The 20,853-nt window shown below is 34.0% G+C and overlaps 1 pseudogene; it reads left to right on the forward strand.

The window, feature by feature from the left end:
- The first annotated feature begins 10,702 nt into the window (after nucleotides 1–10,702).
- Nucleotides 10,703–14,629, forward strand: LOC120174801 (annotated as a pseudogene).
- The last annotated feature ends 6,224 nt before the right edge of the window (nucleotides 14,630–20,853 follow it).

Genomic DNA, 20,853 nt, shown 5'->3' on the forward strand with positions numbered 1-20,853 from the left:
AATACATGACTGCTCGATCTTGTTCCTAAGCTTCCATCATGCCTATCATGTGGCAATGATTCACTTGGGTCTTTAATGAAGCTCGTGTTCTTGATCTATTGCCCCAAAGATTTTATCCAATCGAAAAGGGCAACTTGAGTGTAGTAATTTATATCATTCGGTTTCTTTGTCTTTTCTCTTTATTGATTGCAACAAATAGGTCGTTCCATTGTTTAGTGTGTAATAAATATTATTTTTAGGGTAAAATATACAAATAGTATCCTAATTTTAGGGCATTATTTGTTGAGTCTTTTAACTATTAAAAGTAATAAAATGTTTCTTAACTATATGGTGTTGTTTTGTCAAGTCTCTCAACTATTAAAAGTTAAAAAATAGTCACTTGATTATTCATATATTACGAACTCATCTTTTTATGTTAAAAGTTAACAATCGTCTGAGGTGAACGTTAACATGTTAATTGAGATATGATAAAATCTAATCCATAACTGTTTCAGTTGTATAGTCATTTGAGATTCTATGATCATATTTTATCATATTCTAGTCAACAACTTAAGATCCACCAGAGTTGACCTTTACTAAGCTCTTCTCTACATTGGGCATTATGCATCAATTCACTTGTTTTTTTCTCTCTCAGCAATAACATTTTATTATAAAAGAAAATAAACGAATCAGGTCACCTTATACCTCGTTGCAAATCAGGTCCCCTCTAATTAGAAGGGGAAAAGAGCGAACCAAATTTACAACACCAAAACACCTAGAAATGCCACTCAATACAAATCTTCCAAGACTCTCAAGGAAGTTACGAGTAAAAGACCCCACACGTTAGTACATACATGAACCCACTATTCAGCTAACAAAATCCTACGGATCCACCCTTTAGATACCCAAACAGCACGATAAAACAATCAAATAATCATCTGATTCTTCAGACCATATACTCAAAATTTTCAGGGCCTTGAAACTGAATACCGAATTCTTTACCTAATTTTAGAGTTTTTTTTTGCTTATCTAATTAAGGGCAGTCTAACTTGCATATCTGAGTCTAGCAAAGACCTCTCTTCCAGTTCTAAGGTCTCCAAAGTTTTTTTATCTTCTTTTATTAGCTTGAGACATTTTTTTCTTACTGATATTGATAAGGCTCTATTTTGGATCGTCTCTAAAGATTCGAATTTTTTGTTTTTCTAACAATGACTTGAAAATGTAACAATCTAAACTGATTGGGCCTAAAGTGTCAATTGGACTACTGAGGCAACCCTTGATTTTCAAAATTTGTTCATTTTCTTTTCGAAACATACACATGGTATCAAATTGACAGTTATAAAAATATTTTATAAACCAGAGCTCTGTGACACATATTTTAAATCAAAATAGTGCATCTTGAGGTTTACAAATCCAATACATAAGTAAGGTTCTATGAATACACATGCCCACTAAAGCTATAGTACAGTACTCTGAAGGAGATGTTGGAAGTCCTACTGCGACGATGCTCCATGAATGACTCAAGCTAAATACTTGCGAATGAAAAACATCCGAACGCTGAGCGTACTAAGCCCAACAGTATAATCGCTAATATAGAGTAGCATTATGAATCTCATAAACATAAGCATGCTAAAGACATGATACTAAGAAGTAGGTACATGTATGATCCTAGTCAAGTGCTACCTACTTAAGGTTTAATAGTTCTACCTCTTTAGTGTAAGTGTCACGCTTCCCTTAGTCTCAGCTAAGGGCCTCTCCATGAGAAAAAGTATCACTAAGACACCAACTACAATCACAACAACAAGTAAGCATCATGGTGTAGTTTGAGGTAACTTTAGCATCACAGAGCTCACACCCATATTTGGTTACTAGAGGTACCTTGGGTAAGCCTGGGTCACATAACATCAGCATCTCACAAGTACCCTAGGCGAGGTTTGGGTCAAATAGCATCGGTACCTCATAGGCTAGTCTACTCCTCTAGAGTACTTAGGTCGTGTTCGGGTCACATAGCAACAACACAACATCCAATAAGCATCTGAAGTGCCCTCACACTTATTTGGATATATCCAGATATTATATACACACAAGACGGTCGTCATACTACTAAAGTAACTCGGATGTCTTTGTTGTTTCTCGAGCGTCAAACAGGCTAATCTTATGGAATCTTGCCTCATGACAATATATCATTATCATTACATTATTATCTCACCTTTATTACCAATCTCTTCTAAGAGCTATTGTCTTAATACACACACATCAACCAATGCCACGCAATGATAGCCAAGGTAGTTCAACTACTCGCTAACGAACTTATCAAAGTCAGGCGAGGTCATCCCCTCACTCGATGTTATCTTACCCGTTCTCTCATCTTGAACGTTATGCAAGAGCTTATTAGTCTTTAGTGTTCATGCCCTTAAGGCCGTTATACTCACCTCTATACTTTGTTATCAATACTAACCCAACCCTAACTTGGGTTAGTTAAATGATATCGACTCTAGTCACTTCATCATATTTTTCATCGGTCCACCCTTGATTTGGTAGGGTAAATAGCTCATCTTTGATATAGGTGTTCACGTGGTACTCGATTTCCTCTATTTCACCATTATAAACTACTCGCTAACGAACTTATCAAAGTCAGGCGAGGTCATCCCCTCACTCGATGTTATCTTACCGTTCTCTCATCTTGAACGTTATGCAAGAGCTTATTAGTCTTTTAGTGTTTCATGCCCTTAAGGCCGTTAATACTCACCTCTATGTACTTTGTTTATCAATACTAACCCAACCCTAACTTGGGTTAGTTAAATGATATCGACTCTCTAGTCACTTTCATCATATTTTTCATCGGTCCACCCTTGATTTGGTAGGGTAAATAGCTCATCTTTGATTATAGGTGTTCACGTGGTACTCGATTTCCTCTATTTCACCATTATACGTCATTCACCATTACACGTACTGATGTGTCTTTCAAAATGATCCATCATTCGCGATTACTCGTTACGTGTTCGATTGAAGCTACTGAAATTATTACGTCTATATGGTTACTTTGGTTGTAACCCACTTCTAAACATGTTCCTAGACACCTTTTACCATTTAAGTCCCTCACAGACTAAGTCCCACTATTATGGGTCATCCTTAGCTTCTAAGGTTCTTAACGAGGTCAAAACTAACAATCCAAAGTGGATAGTATCGATGCTCTAAGGTCAAGTATAGATACCCCTCTAAGTATCGGTACAAAAAATGACTTATGTTGCAAAAATATGGCCCATTATAGATACTTTATACCTTGAGTATCAATACTGTAGGGGCAGTATCGATACTCTCCCCAGCAGTATCGATACTCCCAGCTAGAAATCCCTAAAATTCGTACCAAATCATCCAGTATTGATACTGTTCATCCAATACTGATACTCGAACACATAAATGTCTTATTTAAGCTCGGGAAACACCTAAAAATCATCCCAAATGTCTTACTTTGGTTCTTAATCATGTGCCAAAGCTTTAAAAAGTTATTTAGGGTCTTAAAATGGCATAAAAACAACTTCTTTACATCTAACACGTTAATTAATCGTGAAATTAAGTATAAACCGTAAAATACTCAAATACAAAAATCTTAGCAATTCTTCATATTTGTGAAAGCCTTGACACTCCAAATGATTAGAAATACACTACTTTGGTTAAAGAATCCTGAAATGAAGCTCCTTTAGCTTGGAATCACTCTCCACCAAGACTTGAACGATAAAACCCCCACTTTTTTAGTAAGCAAAGAACTCAAGGCTTTGAATCATTAAAATTATGTTGTTGGAGGGATTATGGACGAATTTGAAGTATGAAAGAGACTCAAGAACTTACCTTTGAGCTAGAAACTTTGAGAGGAAAAAATGCTAGAAGGAAATGGGTAAGATGAAGTGAAGAGAAGAAGATGGAATGAGATATAAAAGTCTTCATCTTTTTAAAAAGGTGGAATGGTACATTTGGTCCTTCCTCATCTTTATACAATTCAAAAACCTCATTTTTATGGCTAATTGGGCTCAATTCCAACCCAATGAAAGTTACACTCAACCCAACAACTTAAATTATGAATTCCACGAAGTCCTCTTACCTCTCGAGTAAACCCGAAACTATTAGCCTAAAATTTAGGGTGTTACCAAATATATATGTTGCTTAGCCACCTCGAATTGTATCATTGTGTCAACCCTTAAAACCTCCTCTAATATACTAAGATCATTGTTTTGGATATCCAAAATTTCCTCCCATGAAGCAGAACTCGCAAGCCTATCCTCCATTTAGACACCTTAAATATCAATATTTGATCCACATCATGTCTCAAACTTTTTGATAATTCCTGATTCTTGAAGCCCATATGTTGCACATCCTGTAATTCTTGCCTAGATCTCGAATTTGATAATATCTCATCCGCTATTTGATCGGTATTTGACCCAATCAATTTGATTTGATTATTTACCTCCACCTTTAAATCCCTTGCAGACTTCATGAGACTCAAAGTCTTTAGCTCTCTATCCCATAACTTTGTAGCAAGGTAAAATATTCATGTCATGGACCGCTAACACTCCCATAAATTGCTTCATCATTCTCAGACCCATGCGTTAAAGGACTGTAGCTTTCTCCATGCAGAATTTTATCATTAATGCTTACCTCGGGTATGCAACTATATGTTGAAACGACCATTGTTACCCTTTCGTTTATCTCAACTATAGTGGAACCATGGACTCAGTCACAATTTGGCGGTTCATCTCCAGAAGTGTGGAATCTACATCATCAATGCTCTTAGCTTCTTTATCCGGAGACACGTTGGCCATTGCTTCATGAACAACCGGAGAGGAAGCAACCTCCATACCCTTCATCGACGACGGTTCTTTCCAAATGAAGTCTGGGAAGAAGCAAGGTTCGAATTCAGATCACAAACTCAAAACAACCAATCCTCCACTCTTAACTTAAAACTCTCTTTCTCTCGGGTTTGAAAATCTGTTACAATTTGGAACAAGTCTGTCAAACGAACCGGGATTCTCAGTTCTATCATCTAAAGCAACGAGTTCTCCCAATTTCCTTACAATGTTTCGAAAGGTTATACGATTCCACACAAACGGTGGGATCTCTTCACACGAGAGCCAAGCACTTCGATTATTACACTGCATCATTTAAGGTCTAATTTCGACCTTCTCAAAACACTTATCCAATGCACATTTTTGGTTGTTTTAGTACTCTATCTCTACTCTCTTCTTCTTCAAAGATGATAAGGACTGCAAACCCATTTAATATCATAATAGCCGGACCTAAAATACCTTCATTGTGCATCCAAAATGCCAAATATTTTATCTTCATGAACTTTTTACACCAACCTACAAGGCTGTCTTTAAGAACCAAAAGTTTTTCCTCGTCAATGGAACCTTCAATGAAAGACTCAAAATGATGGTCAACCTCTCTCCTTCTCTTAACCTCTGAAGGCTGAGAATCAATTAATTTCTTTCTCCAGAACGCGTCTTGAATTTGAAATCTGGTCATGAAAACCCAAACTTTATTGCCTTGTTTAAAAAAGCCATCGAGACTGTTAATAGCTCTTCTCACTTCCTCTATACTAATAAAATGGACAAAATTGAACCTGCTACCCCTAGGATGGCAATTTAACCTAAATCCAACGGTTTCGATTCAACCCGATCCGATAAAGTTAGATTTTATTTTTAAAAAAATTAGGTTTAGATCAGGTCGATTTGGATTTTTTAATAGGCGAGGTGAGGTCGGGCTGAGTTCGGGTGGAGGGTGAGACTTTGACCCGATATGAGGATAATAGTGTAATTTATTTATGAAAAATTATTATTATTTTAATTAAGTCCTTATTTTATACCGGATCGGATCGGCTCAAATCGAATTTATACTCTAAAACTTTAGGTCAGGTCAAAGTCAAGAGGAGGATGTTAGCAAAAAAAACCCGACCCACTCTATCCCTAACTATCCCCTTGCTTTTCATTTTGGGAATGAAAGAACAGATAACCTCACCATATTTGTCGTAGGTAAGCCAAAGCCTTTTGAAATGAAGGGATTCTGGGAGATTGAAGACAATCTACGTGACACATTTCCCCATTGCAAACCTTCTCTCCTTCGCCATACAACCACTGTTTCTACATGTGTGTGTATATATATATATATATATATATGAATGTGTGTACGTCTGTTTGTAAATATCATATTTCCTTGAAGTTTGAAAATTTGGAGATCTGTGTACGAATGTGCTCTCTAATAAGGAGCCTATAGAAAATTCTTTTTTCTGGCCATAAATTATCTCCATCATATAGAATATTTATTGCCAACATTTCGACCCATAATGAGCCTACCTACTATCACCAAGCTATAAAATATCTCGAATGGCGTTAGGAAATGAATGAAAAATTACAGGCCATCGAAGCTTTGTAGACTTAGTTTGTTGTGCACTTAGCTGAAGGCAAATATCCCATAGCTAGCAAATGGGTGTATAAGATTAAACATAAGTCTGATGGGAGTATGGATTGATATAAAGCTCGATTTGTGGCAAAGATATTTACTTATCTTGAGGGATTTGATTATACTGAAACATTCTCCCCTATGGAAAACATGGCTGCATGCATTCAAGATTTTGTTTACTTTAGTTGCGGTTAATGATTGGCATTTGTTGCAGTTGGAGATAAAATAATGCCTTTCTGAAAGACATTCTTGATGAAGAGGTATACATGAAGTTTCTACTTAGTTACGACTCACATCAGCAAGGGATGATATGTAAGCTTCACAAATCGATATAGGACTAAAGTAAGCATCCATGTGGTGGTACAATGTATTTTATGACGTGATTCTAAAATATAGATCTCATCAATCCCCTCATAACCATTCACTTTTTACTAAAGGGAAGAATGATGATTTTATTAGTTTATGTGGATGATATAGTAGTTGCTGGGAAGAATCAAGCTACCTCACAAGGTGTGAAACAATTTTTATAGGGTCATTTCAAGCATAGAGGTTTGGGTTATTTGCGCTACTTTCTTGATTTCGAAGTTGCACGTAATTCTTGAGGCATTTCCTTATCTCAAAGGCATTATGTTTTACAATTGTTGGAAGATAGTGGTATTCTCAGGGTTAAACCTGTCGACTTGCTTATGATACATTTTTTTAAAACTCATTAGAAATGCTGGTGAGTTGTTACCAAATCTTATGGTATGTAGGCATCTTGTGGAAAGGTTGCTTTATCTTGCTAACACTAGGCTCGATATCACTCATGATGTGCATGGCCTTAGCCAACATGTTTCAGCACCTCAATAACCTTATTTATATGCCGCTTCACATTTTTTTTGGCTTATCTAAAGAATGCCCTGCTTTGAAATTATTTTACTCCAAATCTCTTCTGGTCTTCAACTTAGTGGCTTTTGCATCTATGTTGTGGATTCTTTAATCTTGTCCTACCTTAATTTTGTCTGGATAATTTAAGTCGAAATAAAGATGATCAAGGACGAGTTTGAAGAGGATCGAGTATTGATGCTAATTGTCTCAAATGAAAATTCGATTTGAAGGTGACCGAGTTTGAGTTTTAAGCATTGGATTATATGGGCCTGGTGACCATTCATGTTTATCCATTTTTTATCATCACCCAAACACATTCAAATAAAAAATTAACCAAAACCAAACATTAAAATCCGAACAATGTCCATTGTTATAATACAAACCTAAACCAGAAACCAAAAAACATTCCTAAGCAGGACAAATCATTTTAACAAAACTCAAAATTACCAATGTCTCAAAATACAATCAGAGTCCAATTTTACGTGTCCACTTACAAACTCGTTTAGCTATTACCCATATCCTTAAACCCCATTACAAATTACACAACAAATAACCCATTTAACAAACTAATTACATCGAACCGAACTCATGTGATCCAAGCAGGCCCAAATCAAGCAAACAGAAGAAACCCCAAGGTTTCTGGGTTTCAACTGCCACCTCCTCTCTAACCGAGTCTCCCTACTTCGCGCATGCAACGTTCTAGAAGCCTCTAAAAGCTTCTCGAGTAGGGATGGCCAGGAAACTCGAACCCGACAGGTCGGATTTTTAAAAAAATTCAGATTCAGGTTGGGTATTTTAGAGAATAGGTTCGGGTCGGGTTGGGTCGGATCGAATTCGAGTTTATGGTGGAAAAATCTGACCATACCTGACTCGAAAAATAATATAAAAATACCTTATATATTTATGGATAATTGCAAGAATATCCTCTTTATATTTTTTTTCAATTAAGTCCATATTTATTAAATAAAATTAATAATTTTATATTAATTTAGGTAGGGTCGGGTTGGAGTTGGGTTTTATCTTAAAAGTCGAGTCGGGTTTCGGGTTTTAACTTTAGGCTTATTTTCACTTTAGTCCCTTAATTTATAGAATAATTTGATTTGGCTCTTGCATTAAAAATGCTCGAGAGACCATTTCGGTTATTCAATTCAATAATTGGTTAAAACAAATTGGGATCAATATTAGAGCCTCCATTTTTAGGTTTAGTCCCTTAGGTTCCTTAAATTACATAATTTGACACTTTAAGTTAGAATTTGCCTTAATTAACCCACTTAGCATAATTAGGTTTATAAATGGTTTTGTGATTGCATTTTGATTTTAAAAATTAATAAGATAATATTCACTTATCAATGAATTAATAGTGTATCCTCTACGTTATGCTTAGGGGGTGATCACTGGTAATTCACGAAGTAAATCAACATCATTTTCAAAATCACATATCATGATTTTTAAATTAAATAAAACCTCAAACTCAAAATTTTCAATTTTTAAATATAGGGTAATCGATTAGGTACCAATTTCCGGGCGCTGTGAGGTGTTAATCATTTCCTACGCGTAACCGACTCCCGAATTTATTTTCTGATTTTCGCATACCCAAATTTAGTATTTTTGATAAAACAAAATGTTTTATTGAAATTGCATGAGTTTTTTTATTTCAATCTACCTTAAAATGATTGGTGGCGACTGTCAACATTTTAAAAAAATCATTTCAAAAGAAAAGTCTAATCGTTACAACTAGTTGACCCCCCAGGGTCGGTTGCATGTGAGCTGAATTGATAATTGTGTTACTTGTTGCATTTCATGTTTCGATTCCACGAGTTGTTTTGTATTGTGATAATCAAGTTGTCTTTCATATTACGAGTAATCTGGTTTTTCATAAACGTATAAAACACATAGATGTAGATTGTCATTTTATTTGAGTCAAGGTAAAGGGGTTTTACTCAAGCTACTTCATGTTAACTCTACTCATCAATTGACAAATATTTTTATTAAGTCTCTCTATGCACCATCCTTTTACAAATTTATTGGCAAGATGGGACTCTTGGATATTCATGAACCACCATCTCGAGGACAACTATTACGTATATGATGCTTATTCAAATTATTATCTTGTTAGTAAGATAGCCGATAATCAGGAGCAGTTGTTTAAATTATAATCTTGTTAGTAAGTTAACAGAAAACTAAGAGCTGCTTCTCTTTTAAAGATCTTGTAGACTTTTTGATTTGAATAACAAGAACGAGTGAATCATTTCCTTTGTATGATAAGGATCTTATTCTTCATCATATCCTAGAATTCATTTGAAATATACACATACAATTACCGTATGGTCTCTTGATCCTTACATTGCCTTTTCTTAAGTGTTAACGGTGAAGTCATCTTATCTAACCTTATCATGACATCTTCTAAATCTACAGTATAAAAATTATTTCTATTTTTACTCGTCATAACGTGAATATGATGTTACGATCCAATATTAAAATTTCATACTTCAAGAACATCATTAATATGATTGAATCAAAACTAAATACAATTTAACACCATATTTTATCAAATAAAAAAATATATAATGATCATACAATAAAAGATGAAATTAATGTTAAAAAAAAGGAACACAAAAAGGTTATAGCCATACACAACTTAACTAACTTACCTTATAACCCTAATCCTTATTATCCCTAATCTTTATTATCTATTTATAGAGATAATTACTTTATTATAAACAAAATTTGTGTAGTAAGAAATCTATGTCAACTAAGTTTTCTACTTTTTATCTGAAAACTAATACCGGAAGTAAAATCCTATCGAAATAGAATTCTGGTCAAACTTTAATAATCCAACGTATCCAGGTCAAACTTTCATAATCCAACGTATTCGTTAATGTTTCTTTAACTTATTTCATTAGCACTGATTGTTATATAAACTATATCTTCAGTTCTTAAAAGAAGATTTTGAACTTTTTATGTACAATGTGTTAAATAGAATTTAAATCAAGGATATACACAAGATAAGATAGATCAGTTTTTTTATTGTATCGACCTTGACTCAAGAAGTGAAGGCTTCCATCTAATTTTGACATGCCCTCACATTTAGTTATGTTCCATCCACTTTGAGCCTGTTTCGAATTTTACGATAAAACTTATACTTGATTCGACCGAGATATTATCTCTGAACCTGTAGTGAATATTGAGACAAAAATCAAGTGGAGAAGGAGAAAAAGAATCACATAAAAGAAAGAAAGAATCCACTATAGAGTCGTTATAGTAAATATATCTGTGACGGGTCAAATGGGGTTACATATTTTTTAACATAAATTCCACTCAAATTTAACCCAAAATCTTTCATTGAATTTTTTTTATAAAATCAAAATCCTCACTTAAGATATTTTGACCGACCCTAAATCAAATCCTTCGGCAAAAGTAATATATAATTTCCATGGCAGCTTGATTCTCAATGAAAGCTATTCCAGTTACAGTTGGATCGCTTATAAACCCAACCGGCTGAGGGTCAAAGACTCTTAACCAGAACAAGAAACAGAAAGAAAAAATGAGAATGAAACCCCACCATCATGTCTATTTCTCTTGGTTCCTTATTTCCTTTCTCCTCCATGGTTCCCAAGCTCAGCCAAGCACCACAGGCTACGCTTGCAGAGCCAACCAAACCACATATCCATGCCAAACTTACATTTTCTACCAAGCCACTTCTCCCAACTTCCTTGACCTGGCGTCCATCGGTGATCTTTTCCATGTCAGTCGGCTCATGATATCACAGCCCAGCACATCTCCTCCTTCCTCTCCTCTCCCTATCAGTCCCTCTTCATCCCTATAACATGTTCCTGCAACTCCATCAACTCCACTTTCGATAGCCTTTCGGCTGCCAAAATCGCCTACACAATCAAAGGAGGTGACACTTTCTATCTCGTCTCGATTATCGACTTCCAAAACCTTACCACTTACCAATCTGTTGAAGTTTTCAATCCGAGTTCCGTTCCGACCCGGCTTCGAATAGGCGATGAAATCATCTTCCCAGTCTTCTGCAAGTGTCCTAATGAAACACAGGCTCAAACTGGTGTTAATTACCTTGTTTCTTATGTGTTTCAGCCTTATGACAACTTGTCATTAGTGGCCTCAAGATTTGGGGTTCATACTCGGGATATAAATGACATCAATGGCAATGAAATACGCCCTTTCGATACAATTTTTATTCCGGTTAATCGATTGCCTGTATTATCTCAACCTCAGCACCCTCCTGCAGCCCTCTCATGGAAAGACTGAGAGGAAAGGAACTATTGTAGGATTGGCAATTGGACTGGGAATTTGTGGGGTTCTTTTGATCGGTTTTTTGGTTGTATTCCTTCGTAGGGATGTTTTTTCATTGAAAAGAGACACGGAAAGGGTCGATGATACTCATAAGCTACAGTCTAATAGGCATTTGATGGAAATTAAGGGTACTGAAGAAAATTTAATGGCGGATGTATCAGATTGCTTGGATAGGTACAGAGTGTTCGACATGGAAGAACTTAGAGAAGCCACTGATTGCTTTGATGAGAGCTGCTTGATTCAAGGATCTGTTTATAAAGGTTCCATTAATGGAGGTATCTATGCCATAAAGAAGATGAAGTGGAATGCCTTTGAAGAGCTTAAGATCTTACAAAAGGTATCATTTGATTTAATCTTATCTTCTGATAACATTTTTTTGTGGTTGTTTTTCAACTGTTATTTCAGTTTTTCTAGTTCATTTGTTTAGGACTAACATGTTAATATTTTGGAATGACTTAAGTGAATGGAATTCTAATAAAATGGACATAAATTGAAAATACTGAGTTGTTTGATGGGGAGATTGAAAACATTGTTAGCAGATAAGGACTTTACTAGAAGGGCATTCACTAATAACACAGCATTGACTTTGTATTACCAATAAAATAATTCTTAGTTTAAGCGACCTGTCTATTATTCATCAAGTCATTATAAAATGAAGCCGTTTCTAGGGTAAACTAGTGTAGTACCTAACATATTACTTTTATTCTGTTTTATACCCAAACTTTATTTCTTTTTAAAATGATACCCAATGTTTAGTTTAGGTTTCAGTTTGGTATCTTTCATTAAAAACTTAATAGCGATATTGATGTGTCATCGTAAGATAATTTCTTATCATTATTTAAAAAAATACCACGTTAATAATTTTATTAAATTTTTAATAAAAATACAAAAAAAAATCTAAGTTAAACATTAGATATAATTTTTAGAAAAATAAAATTTAAATACTAAACATAACCATAAGGATTAGATTATATATGTAATACATGGTAGCATAAATTATAAGGTTAAACCTTTGATTCTCTATAGAGAAAATTATAATATAGTATGAAATAGGCATAAAAATACAAAGTCAAAAGCCATGGAGAGGTTGACAGATCCTATTATTTATAATATTTTACATCTTCTAATGGCCCACCTATCTCCTGCCTGTTTCTTTGATTCGATAACTGGTTTTTGACTGCTATCAGATCATGTCATTGCCCATGTTCTTTTGTGGAGGAATATTCTTAGATCATTACATTTCTTAACCAAATACTAATAGTTTATTATATTTATTAACCAAATAGTCATAATAGTAATAAAAGGTATATTGTCAAAAGATGCTCTCACTGTCTTATCAAATTAACATTTTGGTCTTCTGAATATTTTAATTTCTAAAATTTTCATTTAAGACAAAATGTTTTCGTTTGATGAAACCGTTTAGTCATGCATCAAAACAGTAATTTTTCTGTTCTAAAATAAAATACTAAAGTTTAAATACTCCAGAAAAGAAACTACGGATTAAAATGATTATTTAATATAAAAAAATAAAAAATTATAAACTAAAATAATTATTTAATGAAACGTAAAAGACAACATTTTAGCATTTCGTATAGATAAAACATAAGATAAAAAAATATATTTGATAAATTTAAACTTTTTAAATCTCATATATTTTTACGAGATGAGATCCAATATATATGAAATTTATACTCTCAAAATATTTAGGGTAAAATATATAAATGATCCCTTGACTATAAGATATTACTTTATTAAGTCCTTTGATTATTAAAATTTTTAAAATGATCCTCTGACTATAGAGAGTTGTTTTGTTGAGTCTTTTAACTATTTAAAGCTACAAAATAGTCACATAATTCATTATGTTCCAAGCTCGTCCTTTTCCGTTAAAATTTATCGTAATCTGATTGTATGTTAATCTCTAATTGAGATATGATAAAATTTGATCTCATAATCTCAAACGAGTATCATATCTCAATCAGCATGTTAATGTCCAACTCATATGACCGTTAATTTTTTAATGGAAAATGAGGAGTTTGAAACATAATGAATAGTCAAGTGACAATTTGGTAACTTTTAATAGTCGATGGACTCAATAAAGCAACTTCCTATAGTCGATGCATCATTTGTACATTTAATAGTAAGGGACTTAATAATGCAGTATCCTATAGTCGGGACTATTTCTGTACTTTACCCAATTAACCCTTTTAAGGAAAGGAAAAAAAAGTAAAATATGATTCTGATTTTGGCAATTGTGAAGGTAAACCATGGAAATCTGGTGAAGCTAGAAGGCTTGCATAAACCAGAAGATACAAATTGCTATCTGGTATACGAGTTCATCGAAAACGGCTCTTCACTCCAGGCTTCATCAAAACGACAGTGGAGAACTAAATTGGAAAACAAGGCTAAGGGTTTCAATTGATGTTGCAAACGGCCTGCAATACATCCACGAGCACACAACTCCAAAAGTCGTACACAAAGACATCAAAAGCAGCAACATCCTCTTGGATTCCAACTTGAGGGCCAAAATTGCCAATTTTGGACTCGCAAAATCGGGCTGCAATGCCATTACCATGCACATCGTAGGCACCCAAGGTTACATCGCACCCGAATATCTCTCCGATGGGGCGGTCTCGACGAAGATGGATGTTTTTGCTTTCGGGGTTGTTCTGCTTGAGCTCGTGTCCGGCAAGGAGCCATTGATGAAACAAGGGAAGCTTCTTTGGGCAAGCGTTGGATTTTGGGGTGGCGATGAAGGGAGGAAGGTCAAAATGGTGAAGGACTTGATGGATCCACGTTTAGTACAAGAGTCTTGTTCAATGGAGAGTGTGATAAATGTAGTGGCACTTGCTATTGCTTGTCTCAGTAAAGATCCTACTAGAAGGCCTAGGATGCGGAAGTGTATGCATTGTCCAAGAATTATGATTTGTATTTGGATGTTTTGGAAGATGGATCATCAGCTCCTCCGCTTCTTGCAAGGTGAAAATTGTTATTATTTTTAGTTAATAAATCTCTAGTATGAACCCATCAAGTGGCTTTAGTGATAAAAGTGAATGCTCTTTTTAAAGATACTAAGTTCGAATAGTTATATCTGCAGGTGTGTACATTATCGATTAGATTAAAAAATTCTAAACAATATTACCCCTTGTAATCACCCAAATCAATTTAGAAAAAACTTGTATATAGGTATAATACTTTTAGATTGTCCTTATATATATTTGATGTACATTTTTATCTCTTTAACAGAAATTACTACCTCTATGTGATTTTCAGTTGGTATGCATGATCTTAATCAGAGAGTATTAACAATCCAATTTAATAAGAAAAAATAATTTATTATAAAATTATTGAGCAAAACAAAATTATAAAATTTAGTTTCGAAATTTGAATCACTACATTGATTATGCCAAAAGTTTTAATTTTTGTATAAACTTCCACTAAATATTGCTAAAGTCAATCACTCTTCTTTGACGTTTCCGACTGACTATATGATGTTTTTATTGGCTAATTCAAACCTAAAGTAAAAGTAAACATTTCCATAAAACATGAATCCGTAAGACATTTAATAAAGAACAAAGCAATATCTTGTCTTAAATGGTAATTAAACCAAAAAAGTTAAAACTCAAAGTTTCATTTTAAAATTAAAAGGGTCCTAAAATATAAAACTAACAAGTGAATTTAGGAGGGACAATGACTTAATTGTAATGATTTCAAAATTATCAGATGATCCAAAATCAATTAGGCCATCAAGGTTGGAGACAGTTGCCCCTCTCACTTCCCCGTAGCTTGGTTCATGTATTTATCGTTATCGTATGTATAATATTATATTTTAAAATTTAAAATTTTGTATGTTAAAAATAATTTAATAATAAAATTATAAATTATTTACATATTCACTTCCGGGACGATTTTTAACGTATGTACCAAACCTTGATGTTTTATATTTGGTTCCTGAAGAACTCTTACAAATTTAATCAAAGGGTAAATTGACATTTTGTAGTATATAGGATTTATATCGAATTATCAGGATTTCGAGTTCAATTGTGCTTACAGATCTCAACACTGTGATACTTGTCAATCATTCAGACTGTGATACTTCACAATTATTCACTTCTTAATATTGATTGAATTAGTTGAACTAAACACCTTCAGAATCATCTTTGAACTTATTTTATTTCTGTAACGCAACAATAACTAGAATGACTAATGTGTTTGGGTTATACTCCAAATCCTTTAGGGGTACAACATTTAGGTTTTTCGGTGTTTCCAAAATTTATCTAGTGGCATACGTTGATTTCTATGCCTTGAGGTTATTTATGTCATTTTAATACTTAAGATTTATTCTAGTCATTTCAGAGTTCTAGAGTATTTAGGTCATTTCAATCAATTCGAGTATAGAACGCTTCAAAATATTGATCTTTAAGTTATTCAAGAATTAGAATTCTAATCCCTCCATCTCGGAGGTCATAATTAATTGTTAGGGTTTTTAGGAAAAACAAGTCTTTAACAGTGAAATCAGTTTTATTGGATCAAGTAGAGCATTCAGAGTTTTTTTTTAGTTTAGGGACAATCCTTTTCTTTGTACCTTGTGAGGGTAATTTCTTGTCTAAGTATTTCTGACATTTAACCTTTAACGAAAATAATCAGAACTAAATGATCGAGGTTAATTAAATTAATTACCAAATAATCACTGATCTTGAAATTATTTATTATCAGCCTACCAATTTCCTTAAATGAGTTATCTAACTCTTATTCAGTTTACTGCCTTTTTACCCTATAGAGTATTATTTTCAGAAAACCATCAATAAGCACATGGTTAATTATTTTCATTCATGCATTACTAATTATCAACGAGTATCATAAAGATACAAAAGGTAGTAGAGTATTACCTCGATATTCAAGCTACATGATCGATCATTTAAATTACATTCGAACCCCTTTGAACTTGAATTCAGCATAACATAATATCTTGGATACAAAGCAAAACGAATTACGTTAGAGACAAAGCTTAAATGTGAAAATCAGATCGAATCAAAGGATAAAACGTGGGGGGAAACAACTTACAAGGTTCAAATTTGGCGAAACAGACTTCAGATTCAGACTCAGGACGTAAAAAAATATAAAATATAAGACTTCTAAAAAAAGACTTTTGGTCAAAGTCAAAAGTTCAGTCAAGGTCAATGGGTCAAGCCGTTCGAGTTGACTAGGTCAATTCGGGTTGACTCGGTTAGAACTGAGTTGACTTTGTTCGGTTCGAGTTGACTCAATTCGATTCAAGTTGACTTGGACCGGTTCTGAAGTTCTTTCCTAGAGGACAAGGCCCAAGCATTTCGGTGGCGATTGGCAGCACGTGCGGCAGACGAAAGGGATTGGGACATCGGCCTAATACTCCACAAGAAAACTTTCATCCATAATAACCCAAACTCATATTGAAAACACGCTGAAACCAAACAAATTAATCGATAAAATAAATCAGAGCGCTTACCATGTCGAACGATGAAGACGCGATGGTAAGGTGATAGAACTACTTGGGTTATGATCGAATGATGAAGGGAGTCCTACGGTGGTGGCCGTGAGGGGAGCATGCATTGGGATCGGTCGGAAAACAAAGAAAAATGAATGAGAGCATTGGTTTTCCAACGAACCTTCGACGAGCTCTCCACAGCGAACGGCAGTAGCTTACGACGATCGAAACATTGGGCAACGATCAGACTGAGGTGACGCTTCTAATGGTGAAAGCGGTGATGAACATCAACAATCTGTGATCGAGATTGATGATTGTCAGACTCGTACAGCTTTTCACGATTTCCCAATGAATGGTGATCAATTACGGGTAACTAATGGTCGAGGTTCTTTCGAGGGGTCATGACAGTGTCGATGGTGGCGGCGATGAATGCCACGAACGATCGGAACAGGGTGAACGGTGGTGAAGCAACGGGGGACGGCTGGAAAGTTCTGGTGATGGATTTCTTTCGTGATTTCTTGCTTCAAATGGTGGTGACCTTTTTGAATGTTTTAAAATTCGATTTTTTACAATAAAAATTTTTAATATAACCTACTAACATAGTAACCTAACCTAGACGGTCGAGGCATGGGCACCTATATTGTTGGGTGTGGGTTCAAGCCTTCTGAACCATAAATTGTTTTATTCTCCCTTTTAACCAATGTTTTTAAACCGGAGGAACATTGAACTGGTGAAGGTACTGGTCACTGGTTTAACTGGGTTCAACCGCGGTTGAATCGGATTTATATAAAATAATTTTTTTTAATTTTACATAATATTCAAAGCAATATAATATATATGTAACACTTTTTTTAAGTTTACAATATTAAAAGGTATAAAAATATCACAAGTAATAACATATAAATTAAAAACCAAAAAATCAAGTGAAACAAAATGATTCAAATCAACTACAACATAATATTTAAGGTAAAACATATTAAATAATAAATATAATTATATAACTATAATCAAAAAATAAAATTGGGGCTTAAAAAAATCATAAGAAATGATGTCATTTGGTTTATTTTTTTAAAAAAAATAATCCCACATGACTAAGAAACATAGAGCATCCCAACTTACTTCTATAAATAAGAGGTAATTTGACATTCAAAATCATGGAGCCTTTTGGTGAACACAGAGCGAACTATTCTTTCGCTTCAATTGAGCTCAAATTTTAGGCTTCAATGGAACTTCTAATTTTTTTTAGTTTGAGCCTTTCGAGTTCAAGTTTTAATATATATTATATTCGAGTTTGAGTTGAACTTGATAATTTTTAGCTCGTGAGTTTTTGAGTCGAGTTGAGCTTACTTTTAAAGTTCGAGGCGGCGAGCTCAGCAATACTCGAATTTGACTTGGCTCGTTGAACAAACGACGTCGTTTGGTTTAATTTTTTTTACAAAGAAAAAAAGTGAACCGGCGGTTCAAACCGGTTTTGCCGTTTTCAACCGGTTCACCCCGGATTTATCGGTTTTCAGCCGGTTCATGTCAGACTGGTTTTGTGAGGTAACGGAACGATAGTCCACCGGTTCGGTTCAATCGGTTGAACCGGCCGGTCCGATCCGGTTTTGATAACCATGCTTTTAACATTCAAGGGTCAAAGAAATGGGTAAACTTGGTTCTAAGTTCCTGAATTGACTGATAACTAGAAAACTAATCTTATTTAAATAACTCACAATCTAGTCCTCAAATTAATTTACTTTAATCTCATAATTAAATCTTAATAATTTTTGGGGTGTGATAGGTCTGAAATTTTTGAGTCGGCTCTACTCAAATTATCCAAATTATTGTTTTAGTCCTTAAAGTTTCTTTTATATATAAATGCCTTTTTTTATTTCGTCATCGCTTTTGACCCCTTCACTTAGGGGTTGTTTGTTTGCCTCTTAATGGAACCATTCAGCGTTGAATGTTGAACGGTTAACATTAGCGCATTGTTTGCAGCTCTGAATGATTCAGTGCTGACTGATTCAGCAAAATAGTGTTGAATGATTCAACACATAAGTACATTCTGAATGATTCAGAGCCATTATCAAACATATTACATTCAGAGCTAATTCATACAGAGCTCTGAATCATTCAACATTTGAATTATCACGCTTAATCATTCTGAAGTAAACAAATAGCCCCTTAATGTCATAAAAATATGTGTGGCCCTTCCAATCAATTAATGAGTGACATATGGAGCAAAGTTTTACTTTAATAAGCTTATAATAAAAAATTAGGGTTAATTTGGTTTAAGAAAATATAGGCTATTTTAATTTTCATAGAAAATAGAAAATGTTGAAGAAAACGTGTTTGGTTGTAAAATTAAAAAAATTAATTTTGAAAAATAAAAATAAGAATAATTAAAATATGAAAACATAAAAAGTTATTTTCAATATTTTCATTAAAATTGTTTTGGAAATTCAAAAAATACGCAAACATTGTATCTAGATTTATTTTTTGGATAATTAAACTTTGTATTACCCAAGAATAGCAGTAGCCTTCTACAAAAAAATACAACAATTACAATCCAAAGAGCAAGAAGGATGGGATCTAATACAACAAAATCAATCTATACCCAGTTATAACATAGAGAAAGATTAGTTCTATATAATCTATTAACATTTTATTACTAAGTTGAATTCCAACAATTTGCTTAGATTCCAGAATTGAATTCTCATTTCTGAAAGTTCCTCTAAATAATCTTTGGTTTCTTTCTTCCAAAGTATAATTGAGAGTGCACCAAGAAATCTTCAAGATCATAGTAAGTAAGGATTTACCTTTCCATGAATTTGTAGCCCATACCACAGATCTTCCCAAGTTTGCGATGGTTTTGTAAGCCTACGAGCTGAAGGATAGAATTCCAGATTGTGCAGTGAACTTAATCAACAAAAATGGTTTCTTGATTCACTAGCTTCAGAACAAAGGATGCACGGTCATCGTTCAATTCCGAATGTAACATCCTCAATACCAGGTTAGTGACCAAATTGTAAAGTTTTAGAATTGGTGATTAAAGTAGAAGAATGAAATAGTTCAATGATTTATTTGGGATATTTCCATAAGTTGTAGTAATTATTAAAGGAATTAAGGGCAAAGTGGTCATTTGTCATAAAAGATATTTTTATCTCTTTAAGAAGAGATAACACGTGGGAGGGGAGGAGTATCTGGAAAACTCTCTTCTTTGCTTTCTTCTTCTCCAACGTGCTGAGCAAAGGTGAGTTAATGAACAAAGGATGCACAGGTCATTCGTTCAATTCCGAATGTAACATCCTCAATACCAGGTTAGTGACCAAATTGTAAAGTTTTAGAAATGGTGATTAAAGTAGAAGAATGAAATAGTTCAATGATTTATTTGGGAATATTTCATAAAGTTGTTAGTAATTATTAAAGGAATTAAGGGCAAAGTGGTCATTTGTCATAAAAGATATTTTTTTATCTCTTTAAGAAGAGTAAACACGTGGGAGGGGAAGGTATCTGGAAAACTCTTCTTCTTTTGCTTTCTTATTCTCCACGTGCTGAGCAAAGGTGAGTTTAATTTCAGTTGTTTAATTTGGATTTATAAGTTGATTTTGATTCTTTGAGTATTATATAAGCTTAAGGAAAGCTATATAAGCTTTAAACATCAAGAATAGAGAATTAAAAAGGAAATTTATGAAGGGTGTAGAAATGGACTTTGTTATAGAAAGGTTTTTGAAGTTCTAAAGCTGGATTGGACTTGTCAAGGGTCTAATTAAGAAGTTAGAAGTAATTGAATGGAA

The sequence above is a fragment of the Hibiscus syriacus genome, unplaced genomic scaffold (genome assembly GCF_006381635.1).
Source record: "Hibiscus syriacus cultivar Baekdansim isolate YM2019G1 unplaced genomic scaffold, ASM638163v2 tig00112124_pilon, whole genome shotgun sequence".
Lineage (NCBI taxonomy): Eukaryota > Viridiplantae > Streptophyta > Magnoliopsida > Malvales > Malvaceae > Hibiscus > Hibiscus syriacus.